Below are 18,073 nucleotides of genomic sequence, written 5' to 3' on the forward strand. Positions count from 1 at the left end.
ATTGTTAGGGTTAGTGTTACAGTTAGGCTTTGGGTTACGGTTAGCTTTAGAGTTACATTTAGGTTAGGTAGGGTTAGGGTTAGGGTTAAGGGTAGGTTAATGTTAGGGTTAGATTTAGGGTTAGATGTTAGGAATAGGTTTATGGTTAGCGTTAGTGTTACCATTAGAGTTTAGGTTTTGGGTTAGCTTTAGTGTTAAGGTTAGGGTTAGGGTTAGCGGTTAGCATTAGTTTTGGTTTAGGGTAAGGGTTCAAGCTTCAGTTTAGGATTAGGGTCAGTGTTAGGGTTAGGGTTAGGGTTAGGGTTAGGGTTAGGGTTAGTGTTATGTTTAGAGGTTAGCGTTATGTTTAGTGATAGAGTTTGGGGTTAGGGTGAGGTTTAGAGTGAGGCTTAGAAGTTATGTTTATGGTTATGGTTAGGGTTAGTTTTAAAGCTTAGGTTTAGGTTTAGGGATAGCATTAGGGTTAGGTATAGGGTAAGGGTTAGGATTATGGTTAGCCTTAGGTTTGGTGTTAATTTTACGGTTAGGGTTAGGGTTAGGTTTAGAGGTTAGTGTTAAGTTTAGTTTAGCGTTAGAGTTAGGTGTTAGGTGTTAGGTGTTAGGTGTTAGGGATAGGGTTACAGTTAGGTTAGGGTTAGGTTTACAATTAGGGTTAGGTTTAGTGATAGTATTAGGTTTAGTGTAAGTGTTTAGCGTTGGTGTTATGGTTAGGGTTCGGGTTACTGTTACGTTTAGGCTTTGGGTTACTTTTAGAGTTAGATTTACATTTAGGTTTAGGGTTATGGTTAGGGTTAAGGTTAGGTTAATGTTAGGGTTAGGTTTAGGATTAGATGTTAGGAATAGGTTTAGGGTCAGGATTAATGTTACCATTAGAGTTTAGGGTTAAGGTTAGCTTTAGAGTTAAGGTTAGGGTTTGGGTTAGCAGTTATTGTTAGTTTTGGTTTAGGGTAATGTTTAAAGCTTAGGTTTTGGATTAGGTTTAGTGTTAGGGTTAGGTTTAGGTTTAGGGTTATGGTTAGAGGTTAGCATTAAATTTAGTGATACATTTTGGGGTTAGGGTGAGGCTTAGGGTGAGGCTTAAAGTGAGGCTTAGAAGTTATGGTTATGGTTAGGGTTAGGGTTAAAGCTTAGGTTTATGGTTAGGGATAGAGTTAGGGTTAGGTATAGTGTAAGGGTTAGGATTACGGTTAGTCTTTAGGTTTAGTGTTAGTTTTACGGTTAGGGTTAGCGTTAGGTTTAGAGGTTAGTGTTAAGGTTAGTTTAGCATTAGGGTTATGGGTTATGTGTTAGGGTTAGGGTTACAGTTAGGTTAGGGTTAGGGTTACGTTTACAGTTAGGGTTAGGTTTAGTGATAGTGTTAGGTTTTGGGTTAGGGTTAGTGTTGGTGTTAGCGTTAGGGTTAGGATTATGGTTAGGCTTCAGTTTAGGGTGAGGGTTAGAGTTACAATTAGGTTTGGATTAGGATTAGGGTTAGGGTCAGGGTTAGTGTTAGATGTTAGTGATAGGTTTAGGTTTATGGTTAATGTTACGGTTAGAGTTTAGGGTTAGGGTTACAGTTAAGGTTAGCAGTTAGCATTAGCTTTGGGTTAGGGTTAAAGCTTAGATTTAGGGTTAGGGTTAGGGTTACGATTAGATTTAGGGTTAGGGTTAGTGTTAGTGTTAGTGTTAGGGTTAGGTTTAGTGTTCTGTTTAGAGGTTAGCGTTACGTTTAGTGATAGAGTTTGGGGTTTGGTTAGGTTTAGGGTTACTGTTCGGCTTAGAGGTTATGGTTAGGGTTGGGGTTAGGGTTAGGGTTAAAGCTTAAGTTTAGGGTCAGTGTTACGTTTAGGGATAGGGTAAGGGTTAGGATTAGGGTGAGTCATTAGGTTTAGGGTTAGGATTACAGTTAACTTTAGGGTTATGTTTAGAGGTTAGTATTAGTGTTAGACTTAGGGTTAGGGTTAGTGTTAGGGTAAGGTTTAGAGTTAGGTTTAGGTTTAGGGTTAGGGTTAGGGTTAGGTTTAGGGATAGGGTTACGTTTAGGGTTAGGGTTAGGATTAGGTTAGGGTTAGGGATAGGGTTAGTGTTAGGGTTAGGTTTAGGGCTAGGGTTACGGTTAGGGTTAGGATTTGGATTAGTATCCGGGTTAGGTTTAGGGGATAGGTGTTAGGGATAGAGTTAGGGTTAGGCTTCGTGTTATGGTTAGGGTTAGGGTTACGATGAGGTTAGGGTTAGGGTTGGTGTTAGGGGTATCATTTGTGTTAGATTTAGGGATAGTTTTAGGGTTAGGGTTGGGTTAGGTTTAGGGGTTAGGTATTATGGATAGGGTTATAGTTAGTGTTAGGCTTAGGTTTAGGTTTAGGTTTAATGTTAGGGTTAGGGTTAGGTTTAGTGTTACGGTTAGGGTTAGAATTTGGATTAGGATTCGGGTTAGGGTTAGGTTTAGAGGTTAGGTGTTAGGGACAGGGTTAGGGTTATGCTTAGTGTTACGGTTACGTTTAGAGTTATGATGAGGTTAGGGTTTGGGTTAGGGGTAGCTTTTGCGATAGATTTAGGGTTAGTTTTAGGGTTAGGGTTAGGTTTATGTGTTAGGTTTTAGAGATAGTGTTATAATTAGGGTTAGGTTTAGTGTTAGGTTTAGGGTTAAGTTTATGGTTAGGGTTAGCATTTAGGGTTTTGCTTAGGTTCAGGTGTAGTGTTATGGTTAGGGTTAGGGTTAGGTTTAGGTTTATGGTTAGTGTTAAGTTTAATATTAGTGTTAGGGCTTAAGGTTTGGGGTTAGGCTTAGGGTTATGGCTTAGGGTTAGGTGTTAGGTTTAAGATTTAGCATTATCATTAGGATTAGGGCTACAGTTACGGTTGGTTTGGGGTTAGGGATAGTGTTAGGGTTAGTGTTAGTGTTTAGGATTAGGGTTAGTGTTAGGGTTAGGGTTAGGTTTAGATTTGGGTTTAGGGTTAGGTTTAGTGTTACAGTTAGGGTTCTGGTTAGGTTTAGTGCTAGAGTTAGAGGTTAGTGTTAGTGTTAGGGTTTGGGTTAGGGATGTTACGGTTATAGTTTAGGGTTAGGTTTAGTTATAGAGTTAGGGTTAGGGTTAGGGTTAGGGTTATCATTAGAGGTTAGCGTTCGGATTAGGGTTAGAGTTTGGGTTAGGGTTAGGGTTAGTGTTAGACTTAGAGGAGAATGTTAGGGTTAGGCTTAGGGTTAAAGATTTGTTTCAAGGTTAGGTTTAGGGTTAGGGTTGTGGTTAGGGATAGAGTAAGTGTTAGGATTAGGTTTAGTGGTTAGGTTTAGGGTTAAGATTACAGGTAGTGTTAGGGTTAGGTTTAGAGGGTTAAGGTTAGTGTTAGGTTTAGGGTAAGGCTTAGGTTCATGGTTTTGGTTGGGTGTACAATTAGGTTATGGTTAGGTTTAGGTTTAGGGTTACATTTAGCGTTTGCGTTAGATTTAGGGTTAGGATTAGGGTTAGCGTTAGGTTTAGGGGTTAGGTGTTAGGGATATTGTTTTGTTATCATTAGGGTTAGGTTTAGTGTTAGGTTTAGGTTTAAGGTTAAGTTTAGGATTAGATTTTAGAGTTAGCGTTAGGGTTAGGGTTAGGTGTAGGGGTTAGGTGTTAGAGATAGAGTTACAGGTTAAGGACAAGGTTAGGGTTAGGGTTAGGGTCAAGTTCAGGGTTAGGGTTAGGGTTATGACTAGGGTAGCGTTTAGGGTTAGGGTTAGGGTTAGGTTTATTGTTATGGTTAGGGTTAGGGTTAGGTTGAAGTTTAGGGTTAAGATTAGTGTTAGGTTTAGAAATTAGGTTTAGTGTTAGGTTTATGGTTAGAGTTAGGGATAGGTTTAGTTTTAGGGTTAGTGTTAGAGCTTAGGGTTAGTGTTAGGGTTAGGGTTAGGCTTAGGTTTAGGGTTAGGGTTAAAGGTATGTTTTAAGTTTAGGGTTAGGGTTATTGTTAGGGTTAAAGTTTGGGTTATGCTAGTTTTAGGGTTAGGGTTAGGGTTAGCTATTACAGTCAGGGTTAGGGTTATTTTAAGGGGTATGTTTAGGGTTAAGCTAAGGGATTAATGTTAGTTTTAGGGTTAGTGTTAAGGTTATCATTATGGTTAGGTTTAGGGTTAGTTTTAGGTTTAAAAGTTAGTGTTAGGGGTTGGGTCAGGGTTATGGATAGGTTTAGGGTTCGGGTTTGTGTTAAGGTTAGGGTTAGGGGTTAGATGTTAGGGAGAGGGTTAAGGTTAGAATTCGGGTTATGGTTAGAGTTAGTGTTACGATTAGGTTTAGGGTTAGGTTTAGGGTTAAGGTTAGGGTATATTTTAGTGTTAGTTTTAGGGATAGGTTTACCGTTAGTGTTAGGGTTTAGGTGTTATAGGTTTACAGTTAGGGTTAGGGTTAGAGTTAGGGATAGTGTTAGGTTGAGGGTTAGGGTTCAGGGTTTGCATTATGGTTCGGGTTATGGTTAGGATTATGGTTAGTCTTCGTGTTATGGTTTGGGTTAGTGTTACGATTAGGTAAGGGTTAGGGTTAGGGTTGTGTTTGGGTTAGGGTTACATGTTAGGGATAGCGTTAGGGTTAGGGTTAGTGTTACGGTTAGATTTTAGGCTTAGGGTTAAGGTTAGTGTTAGGTTTAGTTGTTAGCCTTCGGTTTGTTTTGGGCTTCGGGTTAGGTTTTAGGTTTAGCGTTAGGTTTTGGTTATGGTTAGGGTTAGGTTGAGATGTTAGTGTTAGGGTTAGTGTTAGTTTTATGTTTAGTGTTATGGTTAGGGTTAGGTTTAGAGTTAGGTTTAGCTTTAGGTTTAGGGTTAGGATTATGGTTAGGGTTAGGGAAACGGTTATGCATAAGCTTCAGGTTACAGTTAGGGTTAGGGTTATGATTAGGTTAGGGTTAGGTTTAGCTTTAGGGTTAGTGTTAGGGTTACAGTTAGGTTTAGGATTTGGAATAGGATTTGGTTAGGGTTAGGTTTATGGGTTAGGTGTTAGTGATAGGGTTAGGGTTAGGGTTAGGGTTAGTGTTAGGATTTGGACTAGGATTAGTGTTAGGGTCACGGTTAGGTTTAGGGGTTAGGTGTTAGGGATAGGGTTAGAGTTAGGCTTCAGGTTACGGTTAGGGTTAGGCTTAGAATGAGGTTAGGGTTAGTGTTAGGGTTAGGGTTAGGGGTCGGGGTAGCGTCTGTGTTACATTTAGGGTTTGTTTTAGGGTTACAGTTAGGGTTAGGTTTAGGGGTTAGGTGTTATGGATAGGGTTATTGTTAGGGTTGGGTTAAAGTTAGGTTTATGGTTAGGTTTAGTTTTAGGGTTAAAGTTATTGATAGTGTGAGTGTTTAGGGTTAGGGTTGGGGTTAGTGTTAGGTTTACGGTTATGGTTAGGGTAAGGTTGAGGTTTAGGGTTAGGGTTAGGGTTAGGATTAGTGTTAGGGCTTAAGGTTAGGGGTTAAGCTTAGGGTTGTGGCTTAGAGTTAGGTGTTAGGTTTAGGGGTTAGCATTATGGTTAGGCTTAGGCGTAGGGTTAGGGTTAGGCTTACGGTTGGACTTTGGATTTAGATTAGGATTAGAGATTATGGTTACAGTTAGGGTTATGGTTAGGTTTAGTGTTATGGTTAGGGTAAGAGTTTAGGCTTAGTGTTAGGGTTAGTGTTAGGTTTAGGTTTAGGGTTAGGGTTAGGGTTAGGGTTAGGGTTAGGGTTAGAAGTTAGGGTTAGTGCTAGGGTTAGGGTTACGGTTAGTGTTAGGTTTAGGGGTAGGGTTTAGTGTTAGTGTTAGCATTAGGGTCAGGGTTAGGCTTACAGTTAGGCTTGGGGTTACGGTTAGTGTTAGGGTTACAATTAGGTTTAGGGTTAAGCTTAGAGTAGGGTTAGGGTTAGTGTTAGATTTAGTGTTAGTTTTAGGGTTAGGTTTAGTGTTATGGTTAGGGGTTAGGTGTTAGTGATAGGGTTAGGGTTAGGGTAGGCTGAAGGTTAGGTTTACAGTTAGGGTTAGGATTAGTGTTAGGGTTCGGGTTAGGGATGGGGGTTAGTGTTAGAGTTAGGCTTAGTGTAAGAGAGAGTTAAGGTTAGGGTTAGTGGATTATGGTGAGGGTTAGGGTTACAGTCAGGTTAGATTTAGGTTTAGGTTTATGGTTAGAGGTTTGTGTTATGGTTATGGTTAGGGTTAGGGTTCGTGTTAGGATTATGGTTAGGGTTAGCATGACTATTAGGTTTAAGGTTATTGTTAGGGTTTTGGTTAGGGTTAGAGGGTTAGGGTTAGGGCTAGGGTTAGGTTTAGGCTTTGGCTTAGTGTTACAGTTATCGTAGGGTTAGGTTTAGAGGTTCGGGTTAGAGTTGGTTTAGGCTTGGGCTTATGGTTAGCGTTATGATTAGGGGTTAGTTTTAGGGTTACCATGAGTGATAGGATTAGTGTTACGGTTAGTGTTAAGGTTATGCTTAGGTTTAGGGTTAGTGGTAGACTTAGGGATAGTTTTTGGGTTAGAAGTGAGGGTTAGGGTTAGGGTTAGCGTTACAGTTATGGTTAGGGATAGGAATTAGAGTTAGGGTAAGTGTTAGGGTTAAATTTAGGGATAGCGTTTGGGTTAGATGGTAGAGTTAGGATTAAGGGTAGGGTTAGGTTTACAGTTAGGGTAAGAGGTTAGGGTTAATGTTAGGGTTAGGGCTTAAGATTAGGTGTCAGAATTGGATTTAGGTTTATGGTCAATGTTAAGCTTAGGGTTAGAGTTAGGGTTAGTGTTAGGGTTAGGCTTAGGTCTGAGTTAGAAGTTTAATGTCTGGGTTATGGTTAGGGTTAGGGTTAGAGTTTCGGGTTAGAGTTAATGTTATGTTTAATGTTATGGTTAGGTTTAGGTTTAGGGGTTAGGGTTAGGGTTAGGGTTAGGGTGTGTGTTAAGGTGAGGGTTAGGGTTATGTATAGGTTTTGGTTTAGGGTTAGGGTTTGGATTAGTCGTTAGGGTTAGTTTTAGGGTTACAATTAGTCTTAGAGAATAGGGTTGGTCTTAGGGTTAAGGTTAGGTTTAGAGTTAAGGTTACGGTTAGATATTATGGTTAGGGTTACTTTAGGTTTAGGGTTAGGGTTAGAGGGTTAGTGTTACGGTCATGGTTAGGGTTAGGGTTAGCGTTAGATTTAGGTTTAGGTTTAGAGGTTAGAGTTAGGGTTAGTGATAGGGTTATCGTTAAAGTTAGGGTTTAGGGTAAGCATTAGGGTTAATGTTAGGTTTAATGTTAGGGTTACGGCTATGTTTAGGGATAGGGTTAGGGTTAGGGTAGATGTTAGTGTTATGGTTATGTTTAGTGTTATGGTTAGAGTTGGGCTTAGAGATTTTCATTTGGGTTAATGTTAGGGTTATGGTTGGTGTTAAAGGTTGGGGTTAGGAATAGTGTTAGGGTTCGGTTAGGGTTAGTGTTAGTGGTTAAGTTTAGGGTTACTGTTCGGTTTCTTTTTATGGTTAGGGTTAGAGTTAGGGTCAGGGCTAGGGCTACGGTTAGATGGTTAGGGTTAGCATTAGGGTTAGGTTTAGTGTTAGGTTTAGGGTTAGGGATTGTGTTAGTGTTAGGGTTAGTGTTCGGGTTCGTGATGGGATAGGGTTAGGGTTAGGGTTAATGTTAGGGTTAGGTTTATGTTTAGGTTTAGGTTTAGGGTTAGGCTTAGTGGGCTATGGTTAAGTTTAGGTTTAGGGTTTGGGTTAGTGTTAGGGTTATGGTTGGTTTAGGGTTAGGTTAGGGTTAGGTTTAGGGTTAGTTTTAGGGTTCGGGTTAGAGTTTATGTTAGTTTTAGGGTTTGGTTTATGGTTAGGGTTTGGGTTATGGTTAGGTTTAAGGTTAGTGTTTGATTTAGGGTTCAGGTTAGAGGTTAGGGTTAGGCCTATGGTTAGGGTTACAGTTAGGTTTAGAGGTTAGGTTTATGGTTAGAGTTTTGGGTTAGAGCTGGGTTAGGGTTCGGGTTAGGATTGGGATTAGGGTTATGTTTAGTGTTAGGGTTCGGGTTACAGATTAGGGTTAGTGTTAGGGTTATGTTTAGGGTTAGAGGTTAAGTTTGGGTTTAGGGTTAGGGTTTGCGTTATGTTTAGGTTTAGATTTAAGGTTATGGTTAGGGTTAGAGATTTGGGTTAGGGTTAGGGTTAGTTTAAGCAGCATGGTTAGGTTTAGGGTTGGGTTAGTGTTAGTCTTAGGGTTATGGTTAGCATTAGTTTTAGGGTTAGAGTTTGGGGTAGGCTTAGGGTTAGGGTTAGGCTTAGAGGTTAGGGTTAATTTTAGGGTTAGGGTTAAAGCTTAGGTTTAGGGTTAGTGTTAGGGTTAATGTTAGGGTTAGAAGTTGCTTTAGGGTTAGGGCTAGTTTTAGGGTAAGTTTTAGGGTTAGGTGTATGGGTAGGGTTAGAGTTTGGGTGATAGGGACAGTGTTATGCTTAGGGTTAGGGTTAGGTTTATGGTTAGGGTAAGGGATAGTGCTAGGGTTAGGGTTAGGGTTAGTTTCGGGTTAGTGTTAGGGTTAGGTTTATGGTTAGAGTTTAGTGTAAGGTTTAGTGATAGAGTTTGGGGTTAGGGTTAGGGTTAGGTTTAGAGTTAGGGTTAGGGATAGTGTTAGTGTTAGGGATAGGGATCAGGGTTAGGGTTAGGGTAAGGGTTAGGGTTAGTGTTAGGATTAGGGTTAGGGTTGTGCTAGGGTTAGGGTTAGTGTTAGGGTTAGGTATAACAGTCAATGTTATGGTTAGTTTAAGGTGTAGGGTTAGGCTTAGGGTTGGGGAGTAATGTTAGGTTTAGGGTTATGTTTATGTTTAGGTTTAGGATTCAGGTAAGGGTTAGGATTAGAAATTATGGTTAGGGTTAGGGGTCGGTTTAGTGTTAGTTTTAGGGTTAGGTTTAGGGTTAAATTTGTGGTTAGCTGTTAGGGATAAGGTTCGGGTTAGAGTTAATGTTAGGGTTACATTTTCGGTTAGGTTTATGTTTAGGAATAGTGTTAGGTTTAGGGTTACGTTTTAGGGTTAGAGTTAGTGTTATGCTTAGGGTTAGGTTTAGGTTTAGGTTTAGGTTTAGTGTTAGGGTTAGAAGTTGGTTTAGTGTTAGTGTTAGGGTTAGGGTTAGAGTTAGAGTTAGAGTTATGGTTAGGGTTAGATATTAGGGTTAGGGTTAGTGTTAGAGTTAGTGTTACGTATAGACTTTAGCGTCAGGTTTAAGGTTAGAGTTAGGGTTAAGTTTAGGGTTAGCGTTAGGTTTAGTGTTAGTGTTAGTATTAGGGATAGTGTTAGGTGTTAGGTGTTAGGGAGAGGGTTATGGTTAGGCTTTGGGTTACAGTTGTGTTTAGGGTAACAATTAGGTTTAGGCTTAAGGTTATGGTTAGGTTTAGGGTTAGGTTTAGGGTTAGTTTTAGTGTTAGGGTTAGGGTTATGTTTAGTGGTACTGTTTAGGGAAAGGTTTAGGTTTAGGGTTAGGTATAGGTTTAGTTTTAGTGTTAGGGTTAGGGTTGGGTTAGGGTTAGGTTAAGAGTTAGGTTAGGTCGAGTTTTAGGGTTAGGGTTAGAAGTTAGTTTTAGGTTAGTGTTAGTGTTAGGGTTAGAGTTAGGGTTAGGGTTAGGGTTAGACGTTAGTGTTAGTTTTAGGGTTAGGGTTTGGTTTAGTGTTGGGGTTAGGGCTAGGGTTAGGGTTAGAGTTTAGGGTTAGGGTTAGGATTAGTGTTAGTGTTAGGGTTAGGTTTAGCGTTTTAATTTAGGGTTAGAATTATCTTTAGGATTTTGACTAGGCTTAGGCTTATGGTGGGTTAGGGTTAGGTATTCTGGTCAGGGTTAAAGTTAGTTTTAGGGTTAGTGTTAGAGTTAGGTTTAGGTTTAGAGTTTAGAGTTAAAATTAGGTTAGGGTTAGGGATAGGGTTAGTGTTAGGATTAGGATTAGAAGTTAAGATTAGGAGTAGGGTTAAGGTTATGATTACTGGTAGGTTTAGGGTTAGTGTTAGGGTTAGGGTTAGGTGTTAGGTGTTAGGGAGAGGGTTATGGTTAGGCTTCGGGTTACGGTTAGTGTTAGCGTTACAATTATGTTTATGGTTAGGGTTAGGGTTATGGTAGGGTTAGGTTTATGGTTAGTTTCAGAGTTATGTTTAAGGGTTAGGTGTTAGGGATAGGGTTAGGTTTAGGTTTAGTTTTAGTGTTAGGGTTAGGTTTACAGTTAGGTTTAGGGTTACGGATAGTATTAGGGTTATGCTTAGGGCTAGTGTTAGGGTTAGGGTTAGGGTTAGGGTTAGGATTAGTGTTAGGGTTATGGTTAGATGTTAGCGTTAATGTTAGTGATATAGTTTGGGGTTAGCATTAGGGTTACAGTTAGGCTTAGAGGTTATGGTCAGTGTTAGTGTTAGGGTTAGGGTTAAAGCTTAGGTTTAGGGTTAGGGTTAGCGTTAGTGTTAGGTTTAGGGTTCGGGTTAGGGTTATTGTTAGGGTTAGGGTTAGGTTTAGGCTTAGGATTAGCGTTAGGGATAGGGTTAGGTTTAAGTTTAAGGTTAGGGTCTGAGTTAGGGTTATGGTTAGGTTTTAGGTTTAGGGTTAGAATTAGTGTTAGGGTTAGGGTTAGGAATGGGGTTTAGTGATAGGGTTAGCGTTAGCGTTTGAGATAGAGTTATGGTTAGGTTTAGTGGATTTGGGTGAGGGTTAGGGTTACAGTTAGGGTTAGGGTTAGGTTTATGGTTAGATGTTAGGGTTATCGTTAGGCTTATGGTTATGGTTAGGGTTAAGGTTAAGTTTAGCGTTAAATTTAGTGTTAGGTTTAGTTTTGCGTTTAGAGTTAGGGTAAGGTGTTAGGGTGAGGGTTAGTGTTCGGGTACATGTTAGTGTTATGGTTAGGGTTAGCATTCCCGTTAGGGTTAAGTATAGGTTTATGGTTAGGGTTAGGGTTATAGGGTTAGGGTTAGGGTCAGTGTTAGGGTTAGAGTTCCATGTTAGAGTTAGTGTTAGGTTTAGTGTTATGGTTAGGTTTAGGTTTAGGGTTCAGGGATAGGGTTAGGGTTAGTGTTAGGGTTTGGATTACGGTTAGTGTTAGTGTTATGGTTAGTTTTAGGGATAGGATTAGGGTTAGGATTAGGGTTAGGGTTAGGGTTAGGGTTAGAGAATAAAATCAGTGTTAGGTTTAATGTTACGTTTAGAGTTAACATTACGATTGTGGTTAGAGATTAGGGTTAATGTTAGTGTTACATTAGGGTTAGGGTTAATGTTAGGGTTAGAGGGTAATGGTTATGGTTATGGTTAGGGTTAAGGTTAGCATTAGTTTTAGGGTTAGGGTTAGAGGTTAGGGTTTTGGTTAGGGTTAGTGATATGGTTATCATTATAGTTAGGGTTTAGGGTAAGGGTTAGGGTTAGTGTTAGGGTTATGTTTAGGGTTAGGGTTAGAGTTAAGCTTAGAGATTTAGGTTTGGATTAAGCTTAAGTTTAGGGTTTGGGTTACGGGTTGGGGTTAGGAATAGTTTTATGTTTAGGTTAGGGATAGTTTTAGGTTTAGTGTTAGGTTTAATGTAATGGTTAGTGTTAGGAATAGGATTAGGGTTAGGCTTAGGGTTAGGTTTAAGTATAGGGATAGGTTTAGTGTTAGGGTTAGGATTACAGTTAGGTGTTAGGCTTAGGTTTATGATTAGGGTTAGGTTTAGGGTAAGGGTTAGGGGTTAGTGTTTTGGTTAGGTTTAGTTTCATGTTACCGTTAGGGTTAGGGTTAGGGTTAGGGTAAAAGTTAGGTTGAGGGTTATAGTTAGGTTTAGGGATTTTGTTTAGGGTTAAGTTTAGTGTTAGGGATAGGGTTAGGGTTAAAGTTTAGCATTATAGTTCCTTTTAGGGTTAGGGTTATTTTTAGGGTTAGGTTTAGTGTTACGCTTAGTGTTAGGGTTATGATTAAGTTTAGAGTTAGAAATTAGGTGTTAGGGACAGGGTTAGGGTTAGGCTTTGGGTTTCGGTAAGTGTTAGGGTTACGATTACGTTTACAGTTAGAGTTATGGTTAGGGTTAGTGTTAGGTTTAGATTTAGGGTTAGGTTTAGGGTTAGGGTTAGGGTTAGGGTTAGGATTAGGTTTAGGGTTACGCTTAATATTAGGCTTATGATTAAGGTTAGAGTTAGGAATTAGGTGTTAGGGAGAGGGCTAGGGTTAGGCTTTGGGTTTCAGTAAGGGTTAGGGTTACGATTAGGTTTACAGTTAGAGTTAGGCTTAGGCTTAGGGGTAAAGCTTAGGTTTAGGGTTAGGGTTAGCTTTTAGGTAAGAGATAGTGTAAGGGTTAGGATTAGGTTCAGTCATTAGGTTTAGGGTTAAGTTTAGGTTAGGGTTAGGGTTAGGCTTAGGGTTAGGGTTAGGCTTATGTTTATGGTTAGGCTTAGGGTTATGACTAGGCTTCGGGTTACTGTAAGGCTTCGGGTTAAAATTAGGTTTAGGGTTAGGCTTAAGGTAGGGTTAGGGTTAGTTTTAGGTTTAGTGTTAGTATTAGGGTTAGGTTTAGCGTTAGGTTTAGGGGTTAATTGTTAGGGATACGGTTAGGATTAGGGTAGGTTTAGGTTTACAGTTAGGGTTACGGTTAGGATTATTGTTAGGGCTTAATGTGAGGGATTAGGATTAGGGTTAGGGTTAGGGTTAGTTTTAGGGTTAGTGTTAGTGTTAGTGTTAGTGTTAGTGTTAGTGTTAGGGTTAGGGATAGGTATAGGTTTGGGGTTAGGGTTAGCGTTAAGGTTAGATGTATGAGTTAGGGTTAAGGTTAGCTTTAGTGTTAGGGTTAGGTTTATGCTAGGGTTAGGGTTAGGGTTAGGGTTAGGTATTACATCCAGGCTTATGGTTAGTTTAAGGGTTAGTGTTAGGGTAAGGTATTAATGTTAGTTCTGGGTTACGGTTATGGTTATTGTTAGGGTTAGGGTTAGGGTTAGGGGTTAGGTTTAGGGGTTATGTGTTAGGGAGAATGTAAAAGTTAGGCTTCGGTTTACGATTAGGGTTAGTGTTACAATTAGGTTTAGGGGTAAATTTAGGGTTAGGGTTAGGGTTAGATTTATTGTTAGTTTTAGGTTTAGATTTAGCATTAGGGTTAGGGGCAGGGGTTAGGGATAGGTTCAGTGTTAGGGTTAGGGTTAGGTTTACTGTTAGGGTTATGTGTAGGGATAATTTTAGGTTTAGGGTTAGGGTTTAGGGTTAGTGTTAGGGTTAGGGTTAGGTTTAGGTTTAGGGTTAGGGTTAGGGATAGTGTTAGGTTTAGGGTTAGGGTTTACGGTTAGTGTTAAGGTTAGGGTTAGGCTTACGACTAGGTTCTGGTTACAGTTAGATTTAAAATTACGTTTAGCTTAGGGTTAGGGTTAGGTTTAGGGTTAGGTTTAGTGTTAGGGTTACATGTTAGTGATAGGTTTAGGTTTAGGGTTAGTGTTAGGGTTAGAGTTTAGGGTTAGGGTTAGGGTTAGGTTTATGGTTAGGGTTAGGGTTAGGGATAGTGTTAGGTTTTAGGGTAAGGGTTTAGGGTTAGTTTAGGGTTAGGGTTAGGGTTAGGTTATGGCTAGGCTTTGGGTTACAGTTAGGGTTAGAATTACGTTTAGCTTAGGGTTAGGGTTAGGGTTTGGTTTAGGGTTAGGGTTATATGTTAGTGATAGGTTTAGTTTAGGGTTAGGGTTACAGTTAAGTTTTGGGTTAGGGTTAGTTTTAGGGTTAGCAGTTAGCATTAGGGTTGGATTAGGGTTAGAGCTAATGCTTAGGTTTGGGTTTAAGGTTAGGTTTAGGGTTAAGGTTAATGTTAGGGTTATGGTTAGGATTAGGGTAACAGTTATGCTTATGTTTAGAGGTTAGCATTCGGTTTAGTGATAGAGTTTGGGGTTAGGTTGAGGGTTAGGGTGAGGCTTAGAAGTTATCGTTAGATTTAGGGTTAGGCTTAGGGTTAAAGCTTAGGTTTAGGGTTAGGGTTAGCGTTTAGGTAAGGGAGAGTGTAAGGGTTAGGATTAGGTTTAGTCGCTAGGTTTAGGGTTAGGTTTAGGTTAGGGTTAGGGTTAGTGTTAGAGTTAGGTTTAGGATTAGGCTTAGGCTTACGGCTAGGCTTCGGGTTACTGTAAGGCTTAGGGTTACAATTAGGTTTAGGGTTAGGCTTAGGGTACGTTTAGGGTTAGTTTTAGGTTTAGTGTTAGTTTTAGGGTTAGGTTTAGCGTTATGTTTAGGGGTTAGGTGTTAGGGATAGGGTTAGGTTTAGGGTAGGGTTAGGGTTAGGTTTACAGTTAGGTTTAGGGTTAGGATAAGTGTTAGAATTAATGTGTGGGGTTAGGATTAGGGTTAGGGTTAGGATTAGTGTTAGAATTAATGTGAGGGGTTAGGATTAGGGTTCGGGTTAGTGTTAGGTTTAGAGTTAGATTAGGTTTAGGGTTAGGTTTAGGGTTATGGTTAGAGGTTAGCGTTAGTGTTATTGATAGAGTTTGTGGTTAAGGTTACGTTAGGGTGAGGCTTAGATGTTATTTTAAGGATTATGGTTATTGTTAGGGTTAAAGCTTATGTTTAGGGTTAGGGTTAGTGTTAGGGTTAGGGATAGGTTTACTGTTACGATTAGGGCTAGGCTTAGGGTTATGTTTATGGGTAGGATTACATTTAGGTTAGGGTTACGGTAAGGATTAATATTTAGGGTTAGTGTTAGGTTTAGGGTTAGGGTTAGGGGTAGGTTTAGAGTTAGGGTTAGCGTTTATGTAAGGGATAGTGTAAGGGTTAGGATTAGGTTTAGTCGTTAGGTTTAGGGTTAGGTTTAGTTTAGGGTTAGGGTTAGGCTTAGGGTTAGAGTTAAGGTTAGGGTTAGAGTTAGGGTTAGGGTTAGGTATAGGGTTACGGCTAGGCTTCGGGTTACTGTAAGGCTTAGGGTTACAATTAGGTTTAGTGTTAGGCTTTTGGTAGGGTTAGGGTTAGTTTTAGGTTTACTGTTAGTTTTAGGGTTAGGTTTAGCATTAGGTTTAGGGGTTAGGTGTTAGGGACAGATTTAGGGTAAGGGTAGGGTTAGGGTTAGGTTTTCAGTTAGGTTTAGGGTTAGGATTAGTGTTCGGGCTAATGTGAGGGGATAGGATTATGGTTTGTGTTAGGATTAGTGTTAGGGCTTAATGTGAGGGGATAGGATTATGGTTAGGTTTAGGGTTAGTGTTAGGGTTCGTGTTAAGGTTAATGTTTGGGTTATGGTTAGAGGTTAGTGTTAGTGTTATTCTTATGGTTAAGCTTAGGGTTATGGTTAGGGTTAGGGTTAAAATTAGGTTAGCGTTAGGGTTAGGGTTAGGGTTAGTGTTAGGGTTTGGGTTAGTGTTATGGTTAGGGTTAGAGCTAGGTGTTAGGGATAAGGTTATGGGTTTAGGGTTAGTGTTAGGGTTAGGGTTATGGTTAGGGTTATGGTTATGGTTATGATTAGAGGTTAGCATTAGGTTTGGGGTTAGGGTTAAGTTTAGGTTTAGGGTTAAATTTAGTTTGTAGTTCCTTTTAGGATTACGGTTAGTGTTAGGGTTAGTTTTAGGGTTACGCTTAGTGTTAGGGTTATGATTAATATTAGAGCTAAGAATTAGGTGTTGCTGAGAGTGTTAGGCTTAGGCTTTGGGTTTCGGTAAGGGTTAGTGTTACGATTAGTTTTACAGTTAGAGTTAGGGTTAGGGTTAGTGTTAGGTTTAGGGTTAGTTTAAGAGTTAGGGTTAGGTTTAGGGTTAGGTGTTAGGTGTTAGCAATATGGTTAGGGTTAGTGTTAGATTTAGGGTTCAGTTTAGGGTTAGGGATAGTGTTAGGTTTAGGGCTAGGGTTTAGGGTTATGGGGAGGGTTAGCTTTAGGTTTATGTTTAGGGTAAGGTTTAGAGTTAGTGTTAGAAGATAGGTTTAGTGTTAGGGTTAGTGTTAAGTTTAGGGTTATGGCTACATGTTAGCGTTTGATTTAGGGTTAGTGTTAGGGTACGGGTTAGGATTAGAGATTATGGTTAGGGTTATGGTTAGGGTTAGGGTTAAAGCTTAGTTTCAGTTTTATGTTTAGCCTTACAGTTATGCTTATGGTTAGAGTTTAGGATTAGGCTTAAGGTTATGGTTAGGGTTAGGGTTATGATTAAAGTTAGCTTTTGGTTTACGTTTAGAGTTAGGGTTATTGTTAGGGTGCGTGTTAGGCTTATAGGTTATTGGCAGGGTTAGGTTTATGGTTGGGGTTAGGGTTAAAGCTTAAGGTCATCGTTAGGATTAGGCTTAGTGTTAGGCTTAGCGATATGGTAAGGGATAGGATTTGGGGTAGTGGGGAGTTTTAGGGTTAGGGTTATGGTTAGGTTTAGGGTTAGTTGTAGATGTCAGTGTTAATCTGAGGGTTAGGGTTAGGGTCAGGTTTAGGGTTAGGTTTAGAGTTATGGTTAAGTTCAGGGTTAGGCTTAGGGTTATGGTTATTGTTAGTGTTAAAATTAAGTTCGCATTAGGGTTAGGGTTAGGGTTAGTGTTAGGGTTAGGGTTTGCGTTAGATTTAGTGTTAGGTTTAGGGTTAGAGATAGGGTTAGGTGTAGGTGTTAGGTTTTAGGGATAGTGTTATGGGTTATGGTTAGTGTTAGTGTTAGGGTTAGGGTCAGATTTATGGTTAGGGTTAGGGTTAGGGTTAGAGTTTAGGGTTAGGGTTTGGTTTGGGTTAATGTTATGGTTAAAGTTCGGGTTAAGTTGAGGTTTAGGGTGAGGTTTAGGTTTAGAAGTTAGGTTTAGTGTTAGGATTATGGTTAGGCTTATTGTTAGAGTTTAGTGTTAGTGTTAGTGTTAGGGTTAGGGTTAGGGATAGGTTTGGGGTTAGGTTTAGCGTTACGGTTAGATATATGAGTTACAGTTAGGGTTAGTGTTCAGGTTAGAATTAGTGTTAGGTTTATGTTAGGGTTAGGGTTATGGTTAGGGTTAGGTATTACAGCCAAGCTTAGAGTTAGTTTAAGGGCTAGGTTTAGGGAGAGGGTAAGGGATTAATGTTAGTTCTGGGTTAGGGTTATGGTTATTGTTAGGGTTAGTGTTAGGAATAGAAGTTAGGGTTTGGGGTTAGGTGTTAGGGAGAGTGTAAAAGTTAGGCTTCAGTTTATGCTTAGGGTTAGTGTTACAATTAGGTTTAGGGTTAAGTTTATGGTTAGGGTTAGGGTTAAGTTTATTGTTAGATTTAGGTTTAGATTTAGCATTAGGGTTAAGGGTTAGGTGTTAGGGATAGGTTAAGGGTTAGGCTTAGAATTATGCTTCCGGTTAGTGTTATTTGTAGGGATAGTTTTAGGTTTAGGGTTAAGCTATATGTTTAGTTTATGTTTAGGGTTAGGTTTAGTTTTAGGGTTAGGGTTATGGTTAAGTATAGAGTTAGGTTTAGGGTTAGTGTTAGGTTAAGGGTTAGGTTTCCGGCTAGGTTTGGGGTTACAGTTATTGTTAGAGTTATGTTTAGCTTAGGGTTAGAGTTAGGGTTACGGTTAGGTTTAGGGCTAGGGTTAGTGTTAGGTTTAGGGTTAGGGTTAGGATAGGGTAATGGTTAGGTTTATGGTTAGAGGTTAGCGTTCATTTTAGTGTTAGAGTTTGGTGTTAGGCTGAGGGTTAGGGTGAGGCTTAGAAGTTTTCGTTAGGGTTAGGGTTAGGCTTTGGATTAAAGCTTAGGTTTAGAGTTAGGGGTAGCGTTTAGTTAAGGGATAGGGTAAGGGTTATGATTAGATTTAGTCATTAGGTTTAGGGTTAGGTTTAGGTTAGGGTTAGTATTAGGCTTAGGGTTAGGATTAGGGTTATGTATAGGTTTATGGCTAGGCATCGGGTTACTGTAAGGCTGAGGGTTACAATTAGGTTTAGGGTTAGGCTTAGGGTAGGGTTAGGGTTAGTTTTAGGTTTATTGTTAGTTTTAGGGTTAGGTTTAGCATTAGGTTTAGGGGTTAGGTGTTAGGGATAGGTTTAGGATTAGTGTAGGTTAGGTTTATAGTTAGGTTTAGGGTTAGGATTAGTAGTAGGGCTTAATGTGAGGCGTGAGGATTAGGGTTAGTGTTAGTGTTAGTGTTAGGGTTAGGGTTAGTGTTAGGGTTAGTGTTAGGATTATGGTTAGAGGTTAGCTTTAGTGTTATTGATAGAGTTTTAGGTAAAGTAAACATTAGGGTGAGGCTTAGATGTTATTTTTAGGGTTATGATTATGGTTTGGTTTAAAGGCTAGGTTTAGTGTTAGGATTAGTTTTAG

The sequence above is a fragment of the Cavia porcellus genome, unplaced genomic scaffold (assembly GCF_034190915.1).
Source record: "Cavia porcellus strain 051 isolate PalLab524CR breed Dunkin Hartley unplaced genomic scaffold, mCavPor4.1 scaffold_35, whole genome shotgun sequence".
Lineage (NCBI taxonomy): Eukaryota > Metazoa > Chordata > Mammalia > Rodentia > Caviidae > Cavia > Cavia porcellus.